Here is an 18707-nt window from a genome sequence, read left to right as displayed (position 1 = left end):
ATCTGCATAATAGTAGACAGAATCTTTACTGACTCCCCAGCAGACTCCTGTGAGGCAGTCAGGCTGTGAAGCTGCATCATCTGGCAGCGAAAAGGCTTGGCTCTGGGGTCAGGCAGGACTGGGTTGGAATCCAGTCTCCACCATATGCTCCTTGCATGATTTGGAGCTAATGACTTAATCTTTCTGTTTCAGTTACCTCATTTGTCAAGGGAAGATAATACCTATATCACAGAGTATTGAGAAAGAAAATGATGGATTCTCTTCCTGTTTCAGTGGCAGCTCTTAGCATTACAGTATTCTGATTTGTAATGTCCAAAAGAAGAGCCTCGGAGGCTCTTATTTTCAAATTAGTGTTTAAAGTCATTTCACTTTTTTATCAACACATATTTGAGTACCTGAAGGAGTTAATTTTTCCCATTGTCAGAGCACAATTTTGTTACATTTCTGAAATTCGCTCGTATTTTTCCTTCATTAAAAGCTTCCAATTTGGATTTCTTTCACTTATGCATCCCATATATATTTATTTGGCACCTACCATGGAAAAGGCATTGTGAGAAATACAGACAAAGAGACATGGCCCCTGCCTTCAAGTCAGTAAAAGAAATGAGGCATTCACATGCAGAGACTAATCTTTCCAGATCCAGCCTAAATGTCACACCTGCTGAGCTGGTCATAGCATCTTGCAGTACCTGTATCGTAGCATCTAATCATGCCTTTATTGTGCTTTTACTTGTTTCTTCTCCCATCTAAAATATGCTTTTGGAGCAAGAACTTTGTCTGAATCACCTTTGTGAAGTCAGCATTTATGGGAGCACACAACCGAAATTAGGCATGATTAATTTTTGTTGAATGAACAAATGAATGAGTGAATATTTCTAATACAATTAGAATGTGACAGGTACCATTTGTTTGGTACAGATAGCGGTGGGGAATCCAGGGGTAAAGAGATTGATGACAGTTTGGTCAGTCAGAAGGGACTGAGGCTAAGAAGCTAAGGAAGGCCAAACAATTTCCCTCAAGTCAAGAAGCCAGCAGGTCAGCCAGGGTCTGAATTTCCCAAGTCTGTGGTCTCTCCGTTTGTTATTGACCTTGGTGTTTGCTTCCTCTGCCTTTCATTTTTCTAAAGTTTTGATAACAAATTATGTAGCTCACAGTGGGTCAGGCAATAGAGACATTTATTCCATTGCCATTTCTTTAAAAAGAGAAATCTTATTCAATTCCCGAGCATATGAGATAACCATAGAAAATAGATTCCAGTATATATTTTGCCTTGACAGAAAGTTACTTTTTTGAAATAGCTCTGAGTTCAGAAAGGTCTGTAGTTCAGCCATCTCTCTCGGTCATCGTCACTGTGTCACTCTACAGTTTGGAGGTGCTCTTCTTTCATGTCTTTTCTAGTGAAGAAACAGATGTCCAACTGGCCTCTCTCCTACAGAAGCCAGCTGTCCACTCCTAGTCTCAATAATTTTTCAGTCCTTATTCAGTCCTTATTCCTAGTTACACACAGAATTTCTATTTAACTAACTAGGTATATAGTATTCTACAGAGTATTAGTTTATGTGTATTCTTGTATCTAATGTGGTCAAATCTTTGGAGGAAAGAGGAACACAGTCGGACCTCCGTATCTGCGGGTTTCACATCCTTGGATTCAACCAAGCACAGATAGAAAATATTGGGAAAGAAAAATTCCAGAAAGTTCCAAAAAGCAAAACTTGAATTTGCTGAGCTCTGGCAACTACTTCTATAGCCTTTGCATTATACTTACAACTATTTATATAACATTCTGTTGTGTTAGGTATTATGTGACCTAGATGATTTATAGTATATGGGAGGATGTACATAGGTTATATGCTAATACTATGCCATTTTGTGTAAGGGACTTGAGCACCTTTGGATTTTGGTATCCGAAGGGGGTACTGGATCCAATCCCCCATGGCTCCCAGGGACCACTGTACATTTTAACTTAAAAGTCTAATGTGTTCTTCCATTTAGTACAAAGAGTGAGAGAGCTATAAAGGTTATTTTCCTTTAACGTGAACATTGTGGAGGGTCAAAATAAGGAGATAAGCACATGAACAATGACAGTATCTGAAATGGGGTCCATAAGTCCAGGAGGCATTTTGTCCAACCTGTTGCTGTCCCTGAGTACCCCTCAGGTCTCCCTAGTGTCTCTCTTGTGTGTCCATGTGGAAATGACACTAGAGCTGTTTTCCCAGTGCCTGGTGAGTTGGGCACCACTTCTGCTGTCTACTGTATGTAGTCCAGCATATCTGGAGCTTGCATGTAATTATGCTGCCAACTGTGGAAGTGAAGATAAGGGAGATATCTATCAGTCTGTTTACTCAGAACCATCTCAAGTTCTAGTTCATGCTAGTCTTTTAAACAGCCTCTAAAGAACTTTATCCATTAGTGAAGAGCTGTACTATGGAACTTGGAACTAGAGTTTCAAGTTCAAGCTCAACATTATCCCTTCCTCCACTATGGAAGACAGTATGGAGTTTCCTTAAAAAACTGAAAATAGAGCTACCATATGATCTAGCAATCCCACTCCTGGGCATACATAGGAAAAGACAAAAACTCTAATTTGAAAAGATAAATGCACCCCAATGTTCATAGCAGCACTGTTTACAATAGCTAAGGCATGGAAACAACCAGAGTGGCCATCAACAGTCAGTTGGTTTAAGATGTGGTATATATATATGCAATGGAATATTACTCAGCCATAAAGAAGAATGAAATAATGCCATCTGCAGCAATATGGATGGACCTAGAGATTATCACACTAAGTGAAGTAAGTCAGACAGAAAGACAAATATCATGTGATATCACTTATATGTGGAATCTAAAAAATAATACAAATGAATCTATATACAAAACAGAAACAGACTCACAGACATAGAAAACAAACTTTTGTTTACCGAAGGAGAGGAGGGATAAGTTAGGAGTATGGGATTAACAGATACAAGCTACTGTACGTAAAATAGATAAGCAACAAGGATTTACTGTATAGCACAGGGAACTATATTCAATATCTTATAATAACCTATAATGGAAAATAATCTGAAAAAACATATATATATAACTGAATCACTTTGCTGTACACCAGATACTAACACAATATTGTAAATCAACTCTACATCAGTTAAAAAATAAACATCCATTCCTTTGACTGACATCTCCTTTTCCGATGGTATATAACTGATTTTGTCAAGAATCATGAAAATAACACAGTTAAAGACAGAAGACAAGAGAAGTCTTAACTGCATTTGAATCAGAAGAGCAGGTATTAAGAAATGAGCACTGTTGGGGCTTCCCTGGTGGCGCAGTGGTTTAGAGTCCGCCTGCTGATGCAGGGGACACGGGTTTGTGCCCCGGTCCGGGAGGATCTCACATGCCGCGGAGTGTCTAGGCCCGTGAGCCATGGCCGCTGAGCCTGCGCGTCCGGAGCCTGTGCTCCACAACGGGAGAAGCCACAACAGTGAGAGGCCCGTGTACCGCAGGAAAAAAAAAAAGAAGTGAGCACCATTTCCAGGTGGTAGAATGAAGGCATTCTTACTCCTGTTCCTTAGTAACTCACTGAGAACAATCAAGGGTATCAACAATGGAAAGAAAGAGGGGGAAAAAAACCCCCAAAAAACCTCCGTCTTGCAAAAAACAAGGAAATTATAAGGATCTATGGAATGTTTCTGTGAAGTATACACAGAATGTAGAAAGTGAAATAGTTTTTTAAAAGGAAAGTGTTCTACCAACAATTTATATGATCTTGACCTTACCTTCAGTAGAGGAAACTTTCTGGATGAAAAGCCAAGTTCATAGATGAGAGGAGGCAGTGTTACCAGATCAAAATACTGCCAGTTGCAGAGAGCCTGTGATTTCAAGGGCTGTGCTGTGTGCCTCCCAGACGAAGAATGAGGGTAACACGATTTTAGGGCAAAGCAAGTAACATATTATTGTGGGGAAGGCGTTTGATGTCACAAATCACAGACGATGGTGCAGGTTACCTCTGCTGACTTTTCCCCCTTGCGTGCTAGCTTTCAGTAGCTGGCTGGCCCCATTCAAATGGGAGTTATAAAGAGAAAGGAGCCAAGAGGAGAGGTATACCTTACAACTGACGTGTTAATCAGGATGGTCTTGATTATGCTGCATAACAAGTAAACCCTGTAGGTTTTTTGTGATATGACACAAGGATGTTTTATTTCTCATGCACACAAAGTCAGTTATTTGCACACCTCTCCAGAGAAGCTGTCCTTGCAGTGACTTTGTGATTCAGGCTATATCCATGGTGTGGTGATGCCATCTTAACACATGGATTCCAAGTCACCGTGACAGGGAAAGAGAGAGCCAATGGTTCCGCACAGACTCTTAAATATGTTGGCCCAGAAGTGGCATCTGTCACTTCCCTTCACCACAGCATCTTGGTTCTAGCACCTACAGGGATATTTGGTTTATGCAGATTTTGGCTGTGGAATTTAGTTTAAGAAAGAAATCCTCCCCCACCCCCATTTCCTTATATTAGCTTTCCCAAATGTAATGAATGGCTTTATCTACTTTGTTGTACATAACACTTGATGCCTATCTGTACGCTAGGATCAATCACATTTATATGTAATATAAATATATTAACATATATTTACATCTACATGTAATGGCACCTTTTTTCATTCAAGTATAGTTAATGTACTATATATATATATTTGTTTTTTGGGTTTTTTTTAATACATTTATTTATTTTATTTATTTATTTTTGGCTGCATTGGGTCTTCGTTGCTGCACACGGGCTTTCTCTAGTTGCAGCGAGTGGGGGCTAACTCTTCATTGCAGTGCATGGGCTTCTCATTGTGGTGGCTTCTCTTGTTGCGGAGCATGGGCTCTAGGCGCGTGGGCTTCAGTAGTTGTGGCTTGTGGGCTCTAGAGTGCAGGCTCAGTAGTTGTGGCGCACGGGCCCAGTTGCACCACGGCATGTGGGATCTTCCCACACCAGGGATTGAACCCGTGTCCTCTGCATTGGCAGGCGGATTCTTAACCACTGCGCCACCGGGGAAGTCCCCTATATATATTTTTTGGCCGCACTGCGTGGCTTTCGGAATCTTAGTTACCTGACCAGGGATCCAACCTGTGCCCCCTGCAGTGGAAGCATGGAGTCCTAACCACTGGACTGCCAGGGAAGTCCCGATGTACAGTATTATATGTTACAGGTGTACAAGACGGTGAGTCACAATTTTTAAAGGTTATACTCCATTTATAGTTATCATAAAATATTGGTTATATTCCCTGTGTTGTACAGTATATCCTCGTAGCTTTTTTTATCCATAATGGTTTGTCTCTCTTAATCCCCATGTAATGACATCTTTAGATTTATTTTTGATGGATTTAATTGTGTCATAGCAGAACTTCCATCACATTGGGTCATGCCTCATGCCATGGATTTCAGACTATTAGTTTATACCTTGGGGATAGATGTAGTCCCTCTGTCATGTATGAAAAGCTCCAAATTAATCACATTTTTGTCTATCCCGTTTGTCTTAACCCTGATCAACCCAGATATGTGAAGTGTTCAAAATTCACAAATATGCATTGATATTCATGGATCAATGTATCAGCAAAGCCTGGAAAGGAAGGCTAATGGGAACTAAAGATACACTAAGACCATAGACGTAGTGGAGGGCTTGGGATCTGGTAAAAGGCTAACATTGTAGGGGGATAGGTTTTATACAATTATACATGTTTTGTAAATAAATAAATAAACAAATGAAAAGCTTATAAGTTATAGTAAAGGAGATAGACCCCCCAGCTAAGAATTTCCTCTTTAGAGCTATTACTTTATCCTAATCCAAGGTGGAAGATGACGGTAGAATAGCCATGTTTAGCATCAGAAACATATTTCACTGTTTAAACTGATGACTGAATTGGGGTTTACAGACCAATTTCTTGCCTAAATCTTAAGGGAAAAGGAAACAGCTTCTTGGCAGTTAAGAAATCTAATACAGCGTATGCAGAGCAAATAATAATACCAAGTCAAAACAGGAAGAGGGAAGAAGTACCCTTACACAGACTGCCGTGCACGTAGAGAGAATCTTAGTTCAACGTTCAGGTTTTCTTTAGCACTGTTTTCTCAGCTGTTATTTATCGTGGTGGAAAAGTGGAGAAGACCTACAAGGACTACATATTATCGGCAGCCGCCAAAACTGTGGCACTGTTGCTCTTTACACATACAAGTATAGTCCATCCTCCCCCAAACCCAGTGGGGTAGGCACTATTTATTATGAACTTTACTTAACAGATGGCACAGAGCAGTTAGATCTTGCCCAAAGTGACACAGCAGGTAGGTAGCAGCACCAGGACTTAATCTTATTACCTGGGTTTGGGAGCCTTGCTCTTACCCTCCAGATTATCCCATCTTTCTGATCAGTGACAGAATCCAAAGATACTCCAAAACATTGAAGAAATAAGGAAGGACTGGAATGGGGGAGCAGTTTGCCCAGCATCAATATGTAAGAAATTTAGTGGTGATCCCAGAATGGCTGAAGTACCAGCCTCCTGATTAGATCAGCCTTTAATCAGTTTGGGGAAGAAAAGGAATTTGGCACAAGAGAAGCAATGGCATCAATCGTGGTGTGTATCTGAGAAAGGTAAAAATTGAGAAAATGTTTCTATTGCCAGAGCAGTGCCTCCAGATGAAAGGAGCACATGTCATAACGGGATTACACAGTGTATTTGGAGAATGTATATTAGTGTATGTGTGAGTATGTATTTAATGAACTACCAGAGGCTTGTGAATAAAGAATATGATAGGACTGAAAGAATCAGTATAAAAAAATTTCTTGTTCTCAGAAATTTCAAATCCTATTAGATATGTCAAAGGGAAACAATAGTCATCTAAAGTTGGATGTGATGGAAAACAACAGTAAAAAAAACAAGCAGAAGGAGCATTATGACACTTAACAGATGATGCTACTCAAGGAATCGGATGAAAGAGCTGGCCTGGAAGTATTTCCCAGAAGACTGATTGTTTGCACTGTGGCTTAGAGGGTGGGGGAGGTGTATTTCAGCAGATTTGGAATATTACGTAGTACGATGTGTGGTGGGGACTCAGTAAAAAAAGACTAAATTCAAGGGGGTGTAGTTTTTACTTGTAAACTTGACATCGAGTTTACATTAATCATACAGGATACAGAAAAAGAGAGAAAGAATACTGAATGGGGATCATTCATAGCGCATGGCTTTTGATCCATGTTTAATTGGGTGCCACCAACCCCCGCGTTAGCTTTCATTTTAATTAGTGTTGAGGAAGAGCAGGAGAACACATTTTGAGAGCAGTGCTATATTAAGAAGGGCTCTGCAAAGAAAAAAAAAAAAAAAAAAAGAATCCAAATAAGATTCGACTGGAAAATCTGCTGAAGGGTGCCTGGGAGTAGGTGGGAAAGTTGGGGGAAGTCAAAAACCCAAGTAGAGCTGTGCAGTGGCAGGAGACACCTGGAAAGTGATAATCAGTAAAACCTAGAGAAAATTGCCACCAAATTAGATGGAAATTTTGGTACTGAGGAATCCAAAAAAGACCGGCGGGGTGCAGTCCACACATTGATGCAGAAGTTACATTGCGAACGTCTGAATTGTCCTAACTCTCCTCGCTCATCAAGCTCACTTCTTCGCCATTATTCATCCTTCCCCCTGCAGGGTTTTCTTGGATTAATTCAGTCAAATTGTTACTTATCATGGTCCTACACTATGAGCTTGGCATTGGGCAGTATATAAAAAATACAAAACACAGTACCTGCCCTGCCAAGTGTACATCGCTTTAGTGGAAAGAGTACCAACTTTTGGATCCAATATGAGTGAGTTGATATATGCTAAGATACTCAGCCGTGTGATTGCAGGCCAGTCAGACCATTTCCCTGAGGCTTTTTCTTAACCATAGAAATGAGATAATAGTGTTGGGGCGCTTATTACATGAGATAATGTATCTCTGCTGTAACAGGTGTTGAATGCATGTCAAAACTCTTCTCATCAAGGAGAGCATTCTCCTGGGGAAGTCAAGGCCAGTGCCATTAGGGCAGCACGAAACAGTGTACGTTCTCAATGGCGATGATCGAGACCAGCATTTTGTAAAAGTATGTTCTACAGAATCCTAGATCCCTGGGCTGTTAATAGCTGTTTCGGGAATGGGGAGAAAGTTTCTAATTTGGGGACATTCTTGGTTAACCAAAGTTAAATGAATTTCTACACTGCAGGGCTTGTCAGATCTTTTAATGTGCCAGAAGGCATTGTGAATCCCAGGTGGGAGATTTGGGAGCAGGTGGGTGAGGAATGAAATAGGCAGTGTTTCCCAAACCTGTTTGCTGAAGAATTATTGTTGGGTACTCTTGTTTTATGGGACACGTTAGAAAGTGGTGGAATGTTATGAGAAAGCTTGTATTCAGAGCAGTGGGAGATTTCAGAGAGGGAAGATTTCATACAGGAGATCAGAAGTCGAATGGAGTCTCATGGAATGATTGAGGGTCTTGGCGACAGGAGACTGTCCTAATTATCTATTTCCTCAATGCCCAGTATATAGTAGGTATTCAGCAAATATCTATGGCAAAGTTATTGACAGATTATGGTCTGAATGATATGATGAAGGTGTGGAGACATTCTGATGGAGGGGAGTGGCCAGGAGAGGCAGTGATGTGACAAGAATGGAGGTGGCTCCCTGGTGAGTCAATGAGTAGGCCAGTCTGAGTGACGTGGGAGTGCCATTTGGACAAGCCGGGGGAGGTCAGTGGAGTTAAGTAAAGGGAAGTCAGATTGTACTGGACCTTGAATGTCTGGCAGAAATCTCAGAATGGCAGACACAGGGTACCGCTATAGCCTTGAACCGGGAACTGGAATAAAAGCCAAGTTTGAAGGTTAGCTTTCCAGTGCTACGCAGGAAGGACCATGTGAAAAGCCTGGGTGCTGGCTGGAAGCGGATGGAGTGTCCAGGTGGCTGTGATAAGGTCCAAGGTAGTGGCAGTAGGCATGGTGCTCAGCCGGAATAGAAGGATGATGACACATCAGATATTCGAATGAAAAAATGAGAATGGGGACTTCCCTGGTGGCGTGGTGGCTAAGAATCTGCCTGCCAGTTCAAGGGACATGGGTTTGAGCCCTGGTCTGGGAGGATCCCACATGCCATGGAGCAACTGAGCCTGTGCACCACAACTACTGAGCCTGCACTCTAGAGCCACAACTTCTGAGCCTGTGTGCTACAGTTACTGAAGCCCTTGTGCCTAGAGCCCACGCTCTGCAACGAGAGAAGCCACCGCAATGAGAAGCCCATGGACCACAACGAAGTGTAACCCCCGCTCGCCACAACTAGAGAAAGCCCACGTGCAGCAACAAAGACCCAACGCAGCCAAAAATAAATAAATTTTTAAAAAAAAGAAAAGAAAAAATGAGAATGACTTGGCGACTCATTAGAGAAGGATGAAGGTATGAAGAGCTGCAGCGGTGTAGCAGAAAGGCAGGAACACCCAGGGAGGCCCCCCAAAACCTGGTTTCTTGTTCCCATTCTTCTCCCACCTGTGCCATCTCCTTGTGCAAGTCACTAAGCTGCCTGCATCCATCCATATTGTGTGACCCACTGAATATCTAGAGGAGTACCATTGAAGGTTACAGCCACTATCACAAGAGGAATGGGGAGAAAAGGACACCAGTGTTAACACTTGGGATCTGATGTTGGAGGTGGAATATGGCGGGGAAGATCTGGTCTGAAGCTCAGTGGAATTTTCGGCACAATTCTATAGTGTCTTCCTTTTGAAAGGCTCTCAGATTTGCCCTCGCAGGGCCCTGCTTTGCGCCAGCCTCATTTTGCATTCCCATCTCGGCATCTTTGTCGTGTCTGGCCTTTTCTTTCTCCTTCCCTTGCCCTAACCTGAGGTTTTCAGACCCTGCGCAGGTGTGAAGGTGAATCGTGAAGAGTGAGTTAATGTTATGGGCTGTCAGATGGAGCTTTGAACCGAGGTGTTGATTTTGACAGAGTGTGGAGGGAGGTGCAACTTACTGCAGTTAAGTAAGAGGCTTCGCTCCATCTCCTGCTTGCACCTAAGAGGTACTTAGGGGTTAATGAACGTGTGAGGACTTTGTTTCATGAGTACTTACTGAGACCACCGCTGGGCCAGTCAGCAGTTCCACTCGGACAGCACCGAGATGCTGAGGGGAGAGCAGGTGGTTGGTGTAATACTTTAGGTAGCGATGTACCTGAGAAAGGAACAGGTGTACGTACTGTAATTATTGTGGGTGGATTCCATCTTTTGGGTCCTTCTGCCTCCCTCTATCCCTCGTTTCCCATTCCTTTGTTCCTTCTTTCTTTCCTTTTAGCTTTTAAACATTTAAGTTAGACCGGAACATTCTCATATACGAAAGAGTGCTGAATATTAAAAGTGTGAGAACCGTCGCTCTTCCAAGTCAGCCGTGTACTTGTCCCATCTCTGTGATTCTTTCTCCAGCTGCTCTGTACAACATCTGTTTTACTTCTGGTTAAGTAGCAGGCAGCTTAGTGCCCATACAGGCTTCTAGAGAACAAATGTCATTTGTGTACTCTCGGGTTTACCTGCTTTATTTGTTATTTCAAAGAATCAGTTTGGGCCACAACAGTGAGAGGCCCACATACCGGAAAAAAAAAAAAAAAAAAAGAATCAGTTTGCATTCATTTTTCTTTTCCATATTATTGTTTGCTATCTTGTTACTCTCAGCTTTTATTATAGTTTAGTCGCCTTTTCCTAGTTTTTTAAGTTATCATTGTCTTTTATACTTTCTTAGAATGTGTATTGAGTTCACTTATTTTTAGTATTTCTTATTTAATAATGAAGGCATTTAAGGGCAAATATTTCCTGACGCCAGCTTGGGCCATGTCCTGCAGGGGGGTATTTTTGGTTTTGTTTTTCTTTTTGTTTTTGGCTGTGCCGTGCAGCTTTCAGGATCTTAGTTCTCTGACCAGGAATTGAATCCCGGCCCTGGCAGTCAGAGTGTGGAGTCCTACCCGCTGGACCACCAGGGAATTCCCTGTCCCACAGTTTTATATGAAATATTTTCTGTTTCATTGTTTAAAGAAAGGTGAAAATTACAGTTTTGATTTTTCTCTTTTATTTAAGGATTGCCCAGGAATATTTCATTTCCAAGTAGTTGAGGTTATCATTATTTATTTATAATTTCACTGGATGTGATCAGAAAATGCAGTCTGTAAAGTTCCTACCTTTAAATTTGTTTAAGGATTTGTTAAAAAAACATTTTTTTGAAAAGTCAAATATGCAGTCAATGTAAGTGTGCCATAAATATTCATGGAAAATTACCTATTTTGTGTTTTTTATATATGCCCATGCAGGCACATATATATGTCAGGTTTCTTGTTGTTGTTTTGTTTGTTTGTTTGTTTTTTAGGTTTGTTGTTTTTATCACTCATTGCTTCTCAGTCCTTATTTTGTTATTCTACTGCTATTCAGTTTTAAACAAAGTATAATAAAACCACTCACTATACTTGTATCTTTATCCTGTTCTTGCATTCTTAAGAATTTTTGCTTTATAATTTTTTAGTTGTTTTATTTGTTGCAAACAAATTTGCGATGATTAGTCCTTCTTCCTAAATTATGTCTTTTTACATTCTGTTTAGTGTGTGGTTAACTTTTCTTAATATTAACATTGTCACTCTTGCTTTAAACTTGTTTGCATTTGTCTGGTATGTTTTACCCATCTATTTTCAAATTTTATTAATGAGTATGTATTAGAAATGACATATAACTTGGCTTGCTTCTTTAGCCTAATGTATCAGTCTTTGTCTTTAATAGGAAAATTCAGTCCTTTGATATCTAGTGTAATAACCAATGGACTTGATTATATTCCTTCATCTTAATTTGATAGCAAATATGTTTATTCTTTATTAAATTACCATTCACACTCACTAATACTAAACAGTTACTCGAGTTTTAGTCTTGGGACTTCTCTGGTGGTGCAGTGGTTAAGAATCCGCCTGCCAATGCAGGGGACACGGGTTCGAGCCCTGGTCCGGGAAGATCCCACATGCCGTGGAGCAACTAAGCCCATGCACCACAACTACTAAGCCTGCACTCTAGAGCCCACGAGCCACAACTACTGAGCTTGCGTGCCACGACTACTGAAGCCCATGCGCCTAGAGCCTCTGCTCCACAACAAGAGAAGCCACCGCAATGAGAAGCCCACGCACCACAATGAAGAGTCACCCCCGCTCACCGCAACTAGAGAAAGCCCGCATGCAGCAATGAAGACCCAACGCAGCCAAAAAAAAAAAAAAAAAAAGTTTTAGTTTCGACAAACCGCACTTGACATGACGGTAGGAGCTCCAAGTGAAAATGACTGTTACACAGTCGGAGATAGAAGAGGACCAGGACCTGAGCCAGGAAACAAGACTGGACAGAAGCGTATTGGCAGTATCTGCTCTATTACGGTTCTCCAGAGAAACAGAACCATAGGTTAGAGATAGAACAAGAGTGAGCATGAGAGAAAGTGACTGATTCAGTTTAAGGACTTGGCTGCCACAGTTGTAGGGAGTGATAAGTTTGAAATCTGTAGAGCAAGCTGGGAGGTTGGAAATTCAGGTGCGAGTTGATGTTGCTGCCTTGAGTCCAAGATTGGCAGGCCGGAAACTCAGGCAGGGTTTCTGTGTTACAGTGTTGAGGCAGAATTCCTTTTTTGGAAACTCTAAGTCTTTGCTCTTAAGGCAAAGGCTTTGATTGGATGAGGCCCACCCACACTATGGAGGGCAATCTGCTTGACTCAAAAGTGTGCTGACTTAAATGTTAATCACATCTAAAAATACCATCACAGCAGCATCTAGACAGTTGTTTGACCAAACAACTGAGCACCATAGTCTAGCCAAGTTGGCGCATAAAATTAATCATCACCTCAGTACCATAGAAAAAGCTGACTAAATGTGAATGGATAATTTCTAAAGCAAATGACATCTAAAAACAAAAACAGAGCCACAGATCAAGGACTTAGCATTAGGGAATTACCACAGTTGGTTTCCATTGTTTCATTAAAAAATCCAAGTGTTCTTATGCTTTTGGTGATACTCTGTAGTGTGCTCTTGATTTACAAAATGTATCCTTGTTTTATTCTTTTGAATGTTGGTCAGTTTTTCTTTACACCAGAACTTCAGGTTGAAGGTGCTTTTTGAGAGCCTGCTGTTTTGTTAACCTTATCTGTTTCGTAGTGGTTCTGTTTGTCCCAGGGTTATGAGCTGTAACATGTTTTTTTTTTTTTTTTTGCGGTATGCAGGCCTCTCACTGTTGTGGCCTCTCCCGTTGCGGAGCACAGGCTCCAGACGCGCAGGCTCAGCGGCCATGGCTCACGGGCCCAGCCGCTCCGCGGCATGTGGGATCTTCCCGGACCGGGGCACGAACCCGTGTCCCCTGCATCGGCAGGCAGACTCCCAACCACTGCGCCACCAGGGAAGCCCGAGCTGTAACATGTTAATCCTGTTCCATGAAGCCCTTGCAGGCCTCCACACAGCCCAAAGCTAAACAAATGCCACCGCTCCGCCGATGCTGCTATGCTGATGGAACATCTCGGTCTGGACTGTTCCAGCCCCCATACCAGCTGTTGACTTGGTATATATGAGAGGATGTGCAGAGAGCCTGTGTTGCCTTTACAATCCAGTATAGTCAACATTCCTTATCTGCGGGCGTTGCATCCGTGGATATGGAGGGCTGACTGTACTACAGCATTTTGAACAAGGCACTTGAGCATCTGCAGATTTCGGTACCTGCGGAGGTCCTGGAACCAGTCACTGGTGGATAACAAGGGACGGCTGTATATATTTTCAGATTAGTCTGCTAAATAAATCTTCTCAGCATAGCTTAGTTTAGTTACTATTTAATATCTCCAATTATAAGTAAATTATTTTATTGGAGCATAGTTGATTTACAATATTGTGTTAGTTTCAGGTGTACAGCAAAGGGATTCAGTTATAAATATGTGTATATATTTTTTTCAGACTCTTTTACATTATAGGTTATTATAAGATAATGAATATAGTTCCCTGGGCTATACAGTAGGGCCTTGTTGTTTATTTTATATACAGTAGAGTGTATCTGTTAATCTCATACTCCTAATTTATCCCTCTCCGCTTCCTCTTTGGGAACCATATGTTTGTTTTCTATGTCTGTGAGTCTGTTTCTGTTTCGTAAATAAGTTCATTTGTGTTACTTTTTAGATTCCACATTTAAGTGTTATCATATATTTGTCTTTCTCTGTCTGACTTACTGAGTATGATAATCTCAAGGTCAATCCATGCTATTGCAAATGGCAAAATTTTCATTCTTTTTCACAGTTGAGTAATATTCCATTGTGTGTATGTCTGTGTGTGTGTGTGCCACATCTTCTTTATCCTTCATCTGTTGATGGACATTTATGTTGCTTCCATGTTTCGACTATTGTAAATAGAGCTGTTTATGAACACTGGGGTGCATGTATCTTTTCAAATTAGAGTTTTCACATTTTCCAGATATATGCCCAGGAGTGGGATTGCTGGATCATATGGCAGCTCTCTTTTTAGTTTTTTAAGGAACCTCCACTGTTTTCCACAGTGACTATACCAATTTACATTCCCACCAACAGTGTAAGAGGGTTGCCTTTTCTCCACACCCTCTGCAGCATTTATTGTTTCTAGACTTCTTGATGATGGCCATTCTGACCAGCGTGAGGTGACGTCTCATTGTAGTTTTGATTTGCATTTCTCGAATAATTAGCGATGTTGAACATCTTGTCATGTGCCTGTTGGCCATCTGTATGTCTTCTTTGGAGAAATGTCTGTTTTGGTCTTCTGCCCATTTTTTGATTGGATTATTTGGGTTTTTTGACATTGAGTTGTATGAGCTGTTTGTATATTTTGGAAATTAAACCCTTGATGGTCACATCATTTACAAATATTTTCTCCACATCTGTAGATTGTCTTTTTGTTTTGTTTATGGTTTCCTTTGCTATGCAAAAGCTTGTAAGTTTGACTGGGTCCCATTTGTTTATTTTTGCTTTTACTTATTTTGCCTTGGGAGACTGATCTAAGAAAATATTGCTACAATTTTTTTCAGAATGTTTTGCCTGTCTTCTCTTCTAGAAGTTTTATGGTGTCATGTCAATTACAAGGAATTTTATTAAACTAGGGATAGCAGTGTCTGGTGGTTAAGCACATGCGTTTTGGTGGGGTTTTTTGTTTTTTATTTTATTTTATTTTTTTGTCTGCGCCACACAGCCTGCGGGATCTTAGTTCCCCGACCAGGGATCAAACCCGTGTCCCCTGCCTTGGAAGCGTGGATTCGTAACCACTGGACCGCCAGGGCATTACCAAGCACATGAGTTTTGGATTCAAATCTTGGATCTGCCTGGATTCAAACCGAGATTCCAACACTTAGTAGCCATCACTCAAATTATCTAACCTCTCTTAGGCTCACTTTCCCTTTCTCAGCATGGGGATATCCATCATTCTTGCATCATACTACTGTTATGAGGCTTAAATGACATAAAGATTGGTTATTTTCATGATGAAAGTACTATTTTTTTTCTACTCAAAGTGGTATTCCTTTTCTACGTGACACTTCCAACTCATGTTTTTAAGAAACAAAAATTCAGGCCATCAGTGGTGAAAGCCAGTGTCTTTCCCCAGTTATTTGTGTTCCTATCTTTCCATGGACTTTTTCAGTGAGCAGCTTTCTATGTCTGTTATAAAATAGGTTTGATGAAACAAATTCAAGAGAAAGAATTTATATGCCATCCAAGTCCATCATGGCTACCTAAAATGTTGCTAAATTTAGAAACAAAATATCCCAGGAGTATGCATATATTGAGCTTTGACTGGGTTACTGTGGTGCTAAGTTGCTGTTAGGCAAATCGCAATGCTGCAGTGCTGTTAAAGCTTCATCCTACTTGATGGTTTCCTCATTTGGGGGATGGTAGGAAAAATCAGAAATGGACTGGTCACCTTTCAGCAAATCTTGGCCTTTCTGCACAGCCCTCACGTGTGTTGTCCTTACTGCCGAGATTACTGCTCAAAACTTTCCCCACTCTAAATAGTTCAAGATTGTCACATATCATAATGATGTCATTGTTTTGGTTACAGAGTCTTCGGTCAGTGATGAATGAATGGGTTAATCTAAAGTGGCTTTCACATCTGAGTTATTTGTGGGACTGTCTCCACTTGCCTGACTCTCAGATTCTGACTCTTCTCCCTCTCTTTTCCAAGCTTGAATTCAGCAAGTAAAAGCTGAGATATTGTCATTTCCTAAATAACCCAAAGGGAAGATCTGGCATAATTTATAAGCACTCTGATGGTTGCATCAACTCTCCCACGCTCCTCTCCCTAATGGAACTTTGAGGAATAACCCTAAAATTGAATAGAGCTTCCACTCCATCTTTTATTTTTATTTATTTATTTATTTTTGCGGTACGCGGGCCTCTCACTGTTGCGGCCTCTCCCGTTGCGGAGCACAGGCTCCGGACGCGCAGGCTCAGCGGCCATGGCTCACGGGCCCAGCTGCTCCGCGGCATGTGGGATCTTCCCGGACCGGGGCATGAACCCGTGTCCCCTGCATCGGCAGGCGGACTCTCAACCACTGCGCCACCAGGGAAGCCCTCCACCCCATCTTTGAATTTCACCGAACAAAGCCTAGATCTGGTTATTGCTTGTTTTTGTTTGTTTCACACTGTCTGTGCCCCACTGGGTAAAGCACGAGCATGGCCTTCATCTGGATGTGTTTCCATCTCACAGAGGCAGTAATTGAGTCTCTGACATAGCCTTGGCTCCGAGGAGTGTTCCAACTCAGGCTGCTATCTTAAACCCATGTAGTTCTCGGTTCCCTTAGAAGGTAATGTCCCATCTGTGGACTGTGAAGGATGGTGATGCAAAACTCTCAGAAGAGTCAAGGTTGGGGATCCAAAGCATCTACTGTTGCTTCCATGCAAAGAGCCATTCTGAGTTTGTGAAGATGGTGCTTTTACCTATGACCCTCTCTGCAAATACCTGGGCAGCTTCAGCACAGGGCCCGGTAGTGGGGGGGTTAGTATTTGCTCTCTGACCTTTGAGGACAGAGCTGTTGAGCCTGTCGCAGGAGCTGTGGCAGATGAGATCAGGCTGCACCCTCAGCCCCTGCTGCTCCCAGGACCCTGCAGTGTTATAGTAGATGCTACTGGAAGCTGCCTTCAGGTGCTCCCCAGCTCCCTGCTCAGCCCCACTGAAGAATTTTCCATGATGGCATTTGATAACCATTTGACAATATTATTATAAATTCTCACAGATTTGGAGGAAGTCCCATTCAAACCTTTCTGGTACCTCAACATCATGGATCTTGGACTTGGGGGGTATGCGGTGTGTCTGGGGTGAATTTAGAGGTGAGAAGAAAAGGTGCTGAGCCCAGTGTCACCAAGAGGGATTGGGCACAAATTTGGGGACTCCATAAAATTTGGGATAGTGAAAAGTGGATGAATGAAAGAAGGATTGAATATCTTAGAGCCTATTGACCCTTCCCAAGAAAAGTCAAGAACATGGATTTCAGTGCTATTGTGGTAACATATATAAACTAGGACAAACGTACAAAAGATGTATGTTAGGAAAGAGTTAAAAAAATTCTCAGCACCTTCTCCTACCACCTCTGCAAACACAGAGGCCAAGAGAAAATGCACAACAGACACACACACACACTCTCTCTCTCTCTCTCTCTCTCTCTCTCTCTCTCTCTCTCTCTCTCACATTCCAGCAAAGAACCTGTTTTGCAAGTTTTGCTGGTAAAAAGCAGGAAGGGGGTTGCTGGAGAGTGGAGTAGAAAAGCCTTAGAAGTATTCATAGAAGGTTTTTCAAAACCCAAGTTTTCAACGTAACTTTATCCTGCAGAGAGAGGCACATGGCCCACTGTAGGTTTTTCTTCAACCGATTAAGCGCATTGTTGGACAGGGAGGGGCAGATTAACGAATGCCTATAATTTTGATCATTGTTTTCTGCAAAACAGCTCAGGCTTTGAAAATGAAGCCATCGTTCTTGGCAGAGTTTCTGCCAACAGCACAAATTATACTGTACAGAGATCCAAAGCCCCTAAAAAGGTTTCATTAATGAACAATTTCAGATGATTGTTTAAGTCTTCGCCCGACAGGTAACGTTGGCATGTAAGCAGGTGGGGTTAGGGTTTCCGTGGAGATTTATGATGTCTTGCTTGAAAGAGCATGTCAAGACAGCCAATTTAACAAGTAGCTACTCAAAAAGTCCTATAGGCTGGAAGTAGCTTTTATGCAAATGACAAAAGAGTTTCACTGGGAAAAACTGCAAAAGAAAACAGTAGAGACATGGAGGGGGGTTTACCTGACAGCTCGGAAGGATGACCCCGGAGTCCATTAGAGACAAAAACTTCCAGGAGCCGAATTAGATTTTTCTGCTTCAACGGCCGCTTCACCTGTGGAGCTCCAGGTATGGGTAAATATGGTTTTTTTTTTCTTCTGAGTTATTGCCAAAAATTATTTGGAAACATTGAGGTCTCTTTCTCTGCATTGTTCTCTTGGCAGGAAGCATTGAATCAATAAGCATGGCTTTCCCACACTGAATATTCGAGCGCTCACGCTTCAGGGCTGTTTTTTCAGGGCTTTTTTATTGAATGAACTGAGATTTTTGAATAGAGCTGAAAAACAAGTGATGCATTATGTGTTATGCTGATTCTGCCCTGTGAATAATGCTGTAAAAA

At 41.7% G+C, this 18707-nt stretch overlaps 1 protein-coding gene across 17 annotated transcripts in view; it reads left to right on the top strand.

Annotated features, from left to right (window-relative positions):
• KIAA1217 (KIAA1217 ortholog) overlaps nt 1-18707 on the top strand; it is a 324087-nt gene that overhangs the window by 13271 nt on the left and 292109 nt on the right. For 2 of the 17 annotated variants that reach the window (XM_089906406.1, XM_089906409.1), the window contains exon 1: nt 17924-18436. The exons of 13 other annotated variants lie outside the window; for them this stretch is intronic. The gene's annotated coding sequence lies outside the window, so the exon portion shown is untranslated. Of the gene's footprint in view, nt 1-17923; nt 18443-18707 lie in introns of those variants that run through there. 2 more of the 17 variants (XM_089906410.1, XM_089906408.1) reach the window with 1 other exon arrangement.

This window comes from Delphinapterus leucas, chromosome 2 (genome assembly GCF_059928025.1).
Source record: "Delphinapterus leucas isolate spDelLeu-1000000601 "Yukka" chromosome 2, BTC_Dleu_Yukka2, whole genome shotgun sequence".
NCBI classification, from domain to species: Eukaryota; Metazoa; Chordata; class Mammalia; order Artiodactyla; family Monodontidae; genus Delphinapterus; species Delphinapterus leucas.
The sequence above is the reverse complement of the archived record's forward strand: the minus strand, read 5'-3'. Positions and strand labels throughout refer to the sequence as shown.